The sequence below is a fragment of the Beta vulgaris genome, chromosome 7 (genome assembly GCF_026745355.1).
Source record: "Beta vulgaris subsp. vulgaris cultivar EL10 chromosome 7, EL10.2, whole genome shotgun sequence".
Lineage (NCBI taxonomy): Eukaryota > Viridiplantae > Streptophyta > Magnoliopsida > Caryophyllales > Amaranthaceae > Beta > Beta vulgaris.
Window position 1 is genome coordinate 34,060,366 of NC_079208.1, and position 9,953 is coordinate 34,070,318.

General features: G+C 33.3%; 2 long non-coding RNA genes across 3 annotated transcripts; one reads left to right on the forward strand and one right to left on the reverse strand.

The window, feature by feature from the left end:
• Positions 1-1,706: 1,706 nt before the first annotated feature.
• LOC104899437 (uncharacterized) lies at positions 1,707-5,251 on the reverse strand. 2 transcript variants are annotated; one of them, XR_008970414.1, is made up of 4 exons: positions 4,937-5,251; positions 3,243-3,788; positions 2,578-2,670; positions 1,707-1,926 (listed from the first exon to the last, which is right to left on the reverse strand). It is a non-coding gene; the product is annotated as an uncharacterized LOC104899437 (long non-coding RNA). The 2 variants fall into 2 exon arrangements; XR_007276522.2 differs by lacking the exon at positions 4,937-5,251 and having other exon boundaries at positions 3,243-4,168.
• Positions 5,252-5,686: 435 nt separating this feature from the next.
• Positions 5,687-9,378, forward strand: LOC125499661 (uncharacterized). The gene is made up of 2 exons (XR_007276657.2): positions 5,687-7,062; positions 9,081-9,378. It is a non-coding gene; the product is annotated as an uncharacterized LOC125499661 (long non-coding RNA).
• The last annotated feature ends 575 nt before the right edge of the window (positions 9,379-9,953 follow it).

Sequence of the window (9,953 nt, forward strand, 5' to 3'; positions counted from 1 at the left end):
AACACCCTAAAAGTCTAGGCTTTAATGATTAAAACCTTAATCTAACAATAATAAACAAATCTGAATTTTTATTCTTATACTATATAATATATATTGTTATTTCCCTAGGAACACTACAAGAGGGGGGGTGAATTGTATGTGTATAAATAAACGTAACTTTTTGCGGAAATTTAAACTTAAACAAATAAACAAGCTAGAGGAACACAAGGGATTTTTACGAGGAAAAACTTCTTGGGCCCAACAAGAAGAAACAACCTCGATTACTAGGGATTTTAAACTCAACTCTTTCACTAATTAGGCCAAACAACTTTGTTACAACCTAATTCTATTCTCGAGCCACACCTTGAGTTCCTAAACTCAAGTTCCCGAGCCACTATTCCCTTAACAGTAGTTCCTCTCAACTTCACTCGAAGTTTTCTCACTCTTACTAGCTTTACTCAAAGCTTCTCTCTTACAGAACTTCACTCAAAGTCCCCTTACCCCAAAAACCAAAATACAATTGATCGAAATAAGCTTAATGGAATTAGAGTAAGTAAGCAAAGAACAAATGGCTATTATGAGAGAATGAAGGCACTGACACTTAATTAGTTAAACTCACTTAATTACTTAGTCAGACACAGCTTGAAACTTATTTAGGCTTCAATATTTATAGTAATAATAATGTAGAACGTGGGAAATAAAAATGTGTTCATGTTTAAATCATTATCCCATGTTGTTCCTTCCCTTAAGGAACACGTTCCTTAACACACCCCATGATCCCATGACCTCTTTTTGAACGTGGGCATGTTGTTGTTACTGCTCCTAGATTATAGGAGTTGCTTGAGCTTTTATCCGAAAATCAGTTCAACTTTAAAACAGATTTAATTTAAAACGGAAATTAAATCTTTTAAGAAAATATTATCTTTAAATAAAATCTTTAAAAACCGAATAATAGTTTTCTTATCTTTTTCAAAAAACAAAATCTTTTTCTTAAAAGATTTTCTATTGAAACTGATTTTTACTTAGAGAAAAACGGTTACCTATTATTTAGGCATGACTTACTCAACATCATAATTGAACCGTTTATTCTGCTTCACGCATAAGTCTAGTTCCTCTTTAATTTTCAAGTTCCTTTAACAGATTTGATTAGTGCCATTTAGTTTGTTCCTTAGAAAGGAACAAACTCTCAGTCTCAAATAAGACTACCAATGTTCCTTACCACAACAAGAATGTCACCCTTTTCCGTCCGCAAAAATCGGACGCTAAAAACGCGGGATCGGACGCTAAATCTATTAGCGTCCGTTAACGGACGCTAAAAGGCTGATAAAAAACCCCTAGTCGCTAATTCTTCAATTAGCGTCCACTAAGCGGACGCTAAAAATTTAGCGTCTGAATTTTCAAATTTAGCATCCGACTTCAGAGACGGACGCTAATTAGCATCCGACTTCAAAGTCAGACGCTAATTAGCGTCCGACTTTAGCGTTTAGCGTCCGCCTCTGAAATCGGATGCTAATTAGCGTCCGACTTCAGAGTTTAGCGTCCGCCTATAGAGTCGGATGCTAATTAGCGTATGACTCTAAAGTCGGATGCTAAATTTGAAAATTTAGACGGTAATTCTCTTTCTTGGCTTGTATTTGTATGGTGCAATGTTGATACTTGTTAGTAACCACTTTTCATTGGTTATTGTGTTGGGTTAGACTTGTTACTATCAAATATAATAATGCAAATTTAGAGGAAAAATTATAATTATTATTATATGTAATAAAAGTAATTACACAATATAAATAGAAATGATAAATCAAAATTTGTGAATAATTTACAACCTTACTTAAATAAATAATAATAAAAAAATCTATCTAATACATTAGAAAGAAATCATTTCTTCTTCAATATACAAATTTTCAATCTTCAACCTTTCCAAAGTCATCCTATCAAACCCAAACAAACCTGCAAAAGAAAAAAAGAATCACAATTAGTACAATATTCACTATATTAAAGTCATAAATATCCTCACATACTATGTCATAATGCTGAGCTTATTTTACACACGATAAGTTTGGGAACTTTTTTTTAATGCTCTAATTGAGATATTAATTTTTTGGCTATTAGACGGTTTCTATCAATTTGCCTAACTTTGAATCATTGACATGAGTTATTATGTTGTATCCAATGAATGTGAATCTTTTTAAGTACTAAACTGCTGATCCTAAAAGAAGAAAAAATTCATTTAGCTAAATACTCCTACGAACAGATAAAAATATCTACTGTGATTAGGAACTCATAAAAGAAAGATACAGAAGAAACTGATAAATCTGGCAACCACCAACTGATGGACAATCAAACATTAATTATGGATTCACCAGAGGCAGTGCCTCAACCTTCAGTATTAGTTCCACCAGGCAAGCTGGAGATACAAAATTTTACAGGACACATTCATTAACCAATTCATAGGCATTACATACAAAATTATGCCCATAATAACAAGGCAAAGTTTATTCAGCCATAAAACCACTTTTATATGAGATTCAATTCATCTGTCCAAACAAACATAATAAAACTCACAAACATGAGAAGATAAGATTTCAGTACAGCACTTACGAAACAGATCTACTCTGATGAAGACTCACTCTGTTTCGTTGGTGCAGACTTCAGAAGAGGAATACTCCAATTCCCAACTCCAACAAGTTCATTCTGCCAATAATGTTTCCACCCATCAAACACATATGTTGACATCAATTGAAATTATAAATTTAAACAGAAGCATAGTGCTCGACCAAATTCATTTTAAGTTCCCTTCTAACTCGCCAAACTGTTATGTTGAAACTATTTAATGAATTCATTTGTTTGCATTTATACTTAATGACTGATCTCATGAAAAATGATATTCTTTTTATTAATAAAAGCATGTTGATTTGAACATAGTTTTCCTTTGATTGGAATAAAATTCTATCTACATATTGAATATACTCAATTTTGGTTTTTAGACAGATTGATTCCTATGGAAAAAGATTAGTTTTTGAGTAACTCTATGATGTAAAATCTATATTGTACAAAATCTCCAAATTACCGTGTGGTTTTCTGTAAGTGTCTATTGTTATCTCTCAGTTAATGATTGTTAATCGATGTTACCTAGTTCTTAACAAAGAAAATTACAAACCATTTTAAAGTTGAACGACTCACTCTATCCCTAGATAAAAGATAAGTTTCTTTCTACTAATTACTGGTTAAGAAACAAAAGGAAACCAGAAACTGTTTCTTTTTACCTGTCTAGTATCTTGGAACGCAATTTCCGTACTGCAGTTTTAAAACTGCCTGGTTTCTCTTTAGCATGCGCCTTGGCTTTCTGAGAATCGCCAAGCTTCTCAGTCCCAATCCATTCATTTGCCCTGCCAGCTTCGAACAACCCAAATTAAAATAGATGAGAGAAAAATGAACTTCATTTGTCAAAACAATTTAAAGTGCTCAACCTCTCCAAACGACTATTATCAGCATAGTTTTCCAAAAGACTCTTGCATCAACCACTCAGTGCACCCTCCAAGAGGAAATAATGAATCTGCACTACCTTACTGATTTGATCCCATTCATAAAAGATATATACATGTGCACCAAGTCAATCATCACCTCTAGCAACAGCCCTTAGATATTTACAGATTCCTAACTCAAAATCTAGTGATTCACTTCAACTTAACAGAATGCATAATCTATAAACACATTATAGATCTGTATACAAATAACTTACATATTTGATGAATTTCTGTTCACATTATAAAAGAACAGATTTGGAAACATACACATTGGCCATCCCAAACCTGAAAAGTGAATCAACCCCTAAATCAAGAACAAGTAAACGACCCTCTCGGCGTTAGTTAGCGATTGGATGTTTCCCAAATAGACAATCTTTAGCATATGGCACAGTTGAGCTAATTGTGATGAATTAAAGTGATCTTATCAATAAGCCGACTACAACTACATAGAACTACTTTGAATAGAAAGGTTACTAATTCATCGATAAACTTAGAATAATTTCACAACCAGCATTACAGTACTAGTTGATAATAATCACCAACCTTCATCTATATATACAGACAGATGCAATCATACAACAAATGGGACATTAAACATCAATGTTAATAAAATCATATATTTTCATAATTAAACACTTCATACAAGAATAAGTAAGTTGAAGCTATGGACACGCATGAGATGTCGTACAACATTGAAGTAAACACTCTAATGAACCTACACTGTATGCATCTCTTTCCTCCTTATTAGGGGCAATATTAAAAACATGATTAACCAGATAGGTATCATATGCCCCTGACAACGTTTGCTCTAAGACTCTATTTGTAAAACAATTTTGTCGAACAACAAACATATGTAACATTTCCAATTCCATAGAAATTAATGCCAGGTGAAATAAATACAAAAACACAGTCAATTGATGCATATTCTCTAATTTCAGGAACTTGTTACTTATTCTTGTTGCACCAGATCAAAAAGATTAGATCAAATCTTCTTTAGCTATACTAAACAAGTCAAGATATTCATAAATACAAATTGAAACAAGACAGATTAGCATGATGATGATCAAATATCAATCAGAGAAAACGAAAAAAAAAACGAAAAACTAATTTCTGATAAGGGAATTAAGAAACCCTAAACATATATCTTATAAGGGTTTAGAATTAAACAGTACATCTATATCTGATATTTTTCCAAAAATAACCCACCCCTAAATTGATTTAAAAATAAATTATACAGATTGATTCCTAAAAAGCGAAGAACGAAAAAAAAAACGAACAACTGATTTCCAAAAAAGACGAAAATTCATGCCTCAAAAAAAATAAAACCAAGTAGCCGAAATTAAAAAAACAAAGAAAATCGAGAAAATAAACTGCATAATCAACAATCAAAACTAAAAAAAAACAAATTTATTAGTTAAATCTAGTAGGAATACCTGATTTCGTGAGATTTGAAAGAAAGAGAGAACGAAAATGTGAGATGAGAGTGAGGAAGAGAGAGAGAGAGGCGTGGGTTAGGGTTGATGAGAGTGAGGTCGTCTGGACGTTTTATATATATATATACCTCTTATTTAGCGTCCGTCCCTCGGACGGTATTATAACTAGACGGACGCTAATTAGCGTCAGTTTAAAATAACGGATGCTAAATCTCAAAAAGCGGACGCTAATTTGCATCTGTCGTTTACCGGACGCTAATTTTTAATTTACCGTCCGCTTTTATCGTCGGACGCTAAATTCAGACGCTAGAAAGGCGGATTCTTGTTGTGTACCAACATTACTTGTTCCTTTTACAATGGAACTAGAAAATAAAACGCCTAGCTTTTATTCTTCTTGATCCAATGCCGCTCCAGTATCAACTTCTAGAAACATTTTTACTTAGTCTTTGAAATCCTCTCTTGACTTCTTCCTTCACTACTACAAAAAGGCCAAGGAGACCATCTATAAGAGACCGGTTGAGGTTATTAACCCGTTTCTTATACATATGAAACCATTGATTATCCAAAACCAGTCTCTTAAGTTTAACTACTAGACTTATTGATAAAATTGTTATGAGATAGGAGACTACATATAAATAAAACCGGTTTCCTTGAAACATTAAAATTTTTAATTCTATTTATTTTCGAAATACCTAATACGTGCTAGCTATTCATATTTTTTTTAAATTGTTTTTCTTCTTGAAGCAACAATAGTGAGCATTCCTATAAAAAAAATACCACGATGCAGTATACTTCCCCAAAACCTCAAACCAGTAAACTACCCTCCCCATAATCTAAATTCTCTCAACTCCATTAACTGCCTCTTCTTGCTCATCACAGTCCACCTAATTACCCTAACAATTCAAGTGAACAACATGCTTATAATAGGGTAAAACCGACAAATTTCTTCTTCCAAAAGGTCATCCAAACAAATCGCACAAACTTCGGACCCTTTGAATCCCGACTTTGGGAAGGTTTTAAGCAATTCTGAAAACCCTTATGATAAATAATATTTGGGTCGTCATTGGTTTCGCCGGTGCCGGAGAGCTCATCAATGGCGAGGCGTGGAGTGTCGGTGATCACTTATAAGATCCTCACTTTGTCGATCGGTCGTTCTTACTCTTTTCTTCTCACTATCTGTTCTTCACTGATAATGTTAATTACTCTGCCATTATCGCATACTCGCATCTATAAGCATTTCTCGTTATTTTTTTTTATATCTAATTATTGTTTTTCTCATGATTTAGATCTATTTGATGTTTTTTCTGTGTTTATTTTGATTTTATATTTTCTCGTTTTTTTTTTCAATCTTATATTGAAGATGGATCAATTCTTTTACGCTAATTTCTGGTGTAATTCAATTGAAATAGTAGAGTTAAATTTCACTTAAAATCGCATTTGATTCTTTTTATTTCGTGTTCATTTTTGATATAATACGACTGGTTTACCGATCCGATTGAACTTCTTAGGTTTACTTACTAATGAAATGACAATTGCAGTTGATCTTTCTGTGATTTGGTGATGTATTTAAAGTTTTGCATTGTCTTGTTTACTGATCAAATTTTCCAATTTTGATTAGCGGTTGTAATAACTTCTGTTCCAGACATTGATTGGGTCTATCCAAGTTAGTCATGTTCTCTGATCAAATTTGCTCGTGTATATTTGTTGTAGACCGTAGTATATGACTTTGCTGTTTAAGAAAATACAACATTCTTTTTCTGTCTTTTGTTTGGGGAGTTGGGGGAGGGGTGTTGTTTCGCTGGAGTATAAGCGTAGGTTATAAGGTACATGGTGTGTACGTAGAGGCTAGAGCTAGGTACACCTGGAGCTAATTTTTACTCATTTCAGAAGACGTTGCTCATTTGATGTTTGAATGTTGCTTTTGCTTATATCAAAATTATAATTTCAAAGTCACTTTTGCTGATTTTAAACATTTCATATTTATTTTTACTCATTTCCAAGTTATTTTGATCATTTGACTAGGTTTACCCAGGGCTAGAGCTACGTACGTGTACGGTATATGTGTTGGGTGGAAGTAGGTAGTAGTTTTATGGTTGCTTACAAACTTATGGCAATTGCAGACATAGGTAACAAAATTTTAATTGTTATTTGTCACTTATGTCATCATCAAGAAAATAGTACATATTCCTAAGTGGAGCTGGAGTTTACCTGCATGCATATGTGCAACTAGGGGTGATAATGAGCCTGACAAGCTCGCGAGCAGCTCGGGCTCGGCTCGGTCAAAGCTCGGTTAAAGCTCGGCTCGTTGAAGCTCGGCTCGAGCTCGGGCTCGGCTCGAGACTTAAACGAGCCGAGCCGAGCTAGGCAAAGCTCGGCTCGTAAAGCTCGTGAGCAGCTCGTTTATTATTTTATATTAAAAAAAAAAATATTCTTATTAAAAAAATATTTTATATTAAAAAAATTTAATACTAATTTATATTTTAATTTAGATTACAAATTATATATTTTAATTTGTGATCCAACTTCACCTCTACTCCACTAGGCACTAAAGTCCCACATTGGTTAAGAAAACAAGGATCAACCTTATTTTCTTTATAAATAGCTAGTATTCCTTACTTCAACTTAAAGTTTAATTTTGTATCTCCTTGGTTGGGAAACAAAAACTATACTTTATTTTCTTCATAGAGGGAATGAAGTATAATTTTAAATAGTTTATTAATTTATCCTTAAAATATTTGATAATTTTTTCTTTAGCAAAACATGGAGTCCCACATTGAAATTTTAACAATGCTAGGAGGGATTCCAAGTTATAAAAGCATATGTAAACAAAACAAGGGTATAATGAGTTTGTTTTCTTAACAAAACATGGAGTCCCACATTGAAATTTTAGCAATGCTAAGAGGGATTCCAAGTTATATAAGCATATGTAGAATGAGTTTGTTTATCTTAAACAAAACTAAAGTTCCACATTGAAATGGGGATAGTGAGTTTGTTTTTCTTTAACAAACCATGAAGTTCCACATTGAAATCTTAGCAATGCTAAGAGGGAAATCAAGTTATAAAAGCATATGATGGGTGAGTGAACAAGCTCACCTACTTCGAGCCAAGCCGAGCTCATTAGTCGAGCCTAAACGAGCTCGCGAGCCGAGCCTAAGCGAGCTCGCGAGCCGAGCCTAAGCGAGCTCGCGAGCCGAGCCTAAGCGAGCTCGCGAGCCGAGCCTAAACGAGCTCGCGAGCCGAGCTCGAGCCCCAAATTTCCATCACGAGCCGAGCTCGAGCTCGGCTCTCCCAAGCTCGGCGAGCTCACGAGCCGAGCCGAGCTTGGGAAATTATAAACGAGCTCGAGCCGAGCCCAGTGCTATTCGGGCTCGGCTCGCTCGATAAGCACCCCTATGTGCAACTTGGAATTTCTTGGTTCAAAGATTTATATCGATGCTTTCATGGGGTATATGATAAAGTTCAAAAATGTATGCCAAAGTATATGCACCTAAAAAAAAATTGAACATTAAGGTGAAACTTAATTGATGATGTTGATCTTAAATAATGGACAGCTGAAAAAAATGGTTACATGTTGATCTTAAATGATTTTTTGATGGCAAAAAAAAAAAAAAATCATTTAAGATCAACATGTAACCATTTTTTTTTTCAGCTGTCCATTATTTAAGATCAACATTATCAATTAAGTTATGGTAATTCTTCTTTACACTTGAGTATTAAGTATTATGTTTCGTATGGATTAGAGTATTCATGATTGTTGCTTGGCGATTGAGAATGAGTTTGAGATTCAAATTGCTGCAATTGGACAAGTGCACATACCGTGGTCAACGGAAGTGACTTTAAATGGAAAGGGATAATTGTTATGGTGGTTTTGGTATTTATTTTTCAAATAGTGAAAACAAAACTTGTTCGATAAAACTTTTTTAAATAACTAAATCTATGTACATTTCATAAACTGGAAACTTTGTTGTTTTTTGAATGAACATAAACTGGAAACTTAAAAATTAGGAATCGTTTAGAAAATCGATTATGGTTTAGAAATTCGATTATTCTTGCTTTGATTTTTTCTTGCCGAGTTTGTATATATGAAATTTATAAAATATAGATATAATAGTTCTAATTATAATTCTTTGTAATTATTTTGTAGTTTCTTGGGATTCCTAGCACTTATTCGAAAGAGATGATTGACGAGCTAAGAGATACATGGGTGAAATATTTAAACAATCAAACACGAGAAGATGGAGATTAAAGACCATGGTCAAGTTTCAATTGTACATATTATTTGCTCAAGTTATAATTTTAATTTTCGTAGATATCATTAGATTATAGAAATTATTGATGCTTTCACTAGTGAAATTTACTTTGTATACAATTAAATGTAGAAAATATTTTTTTACATTATTAATAAAGCAAGTAGGAATTTATGTTCCATAATATTATTATTATTGTGGTGATTTATAGATTTCTTTTTTTAAAAGGCGTATATACAAGGAACCGCAAATACAGGAGCAGATAATGTATGTATATTGTAACATTTTAATTAAAAAAAGAAAACATGTAATACACCTAAGAAACCGATTGTGGTTAATAACTGGTTTCAAAGGGTAAGGTAAGGAGAATGGTTATAACTGTTAACTGGTCTCCTAACCTCTTTTCACAGTATATGTACACTTATCTAAGAGACTGGTTTTACCTATCAACCGATCTCCTAAATAAACAAAGAAACCAGACATTATAACCGGTCTCTTAACCTAGGACACCTTTGAGATGGAGATGTGTTATAGTCTGGTTTCCTAGGCCATTTTCAACCGGTTTCCTAGGCCTTTTTTTGTAGTAGTATAATTGACTTAGTATTCTCCTTGTTCCTTTCACTGTTACCTTAAAAATCATACACTTAAATAACTCATTAGTTCACTATTTAATTTGCATCTTTGTTCTTTTGTCATCATCAAAACTAGGGTTCAACAATTTCCCCCTTTTTGATGATGACAACAAAGGTACAAACTAAGGAAATAATAAA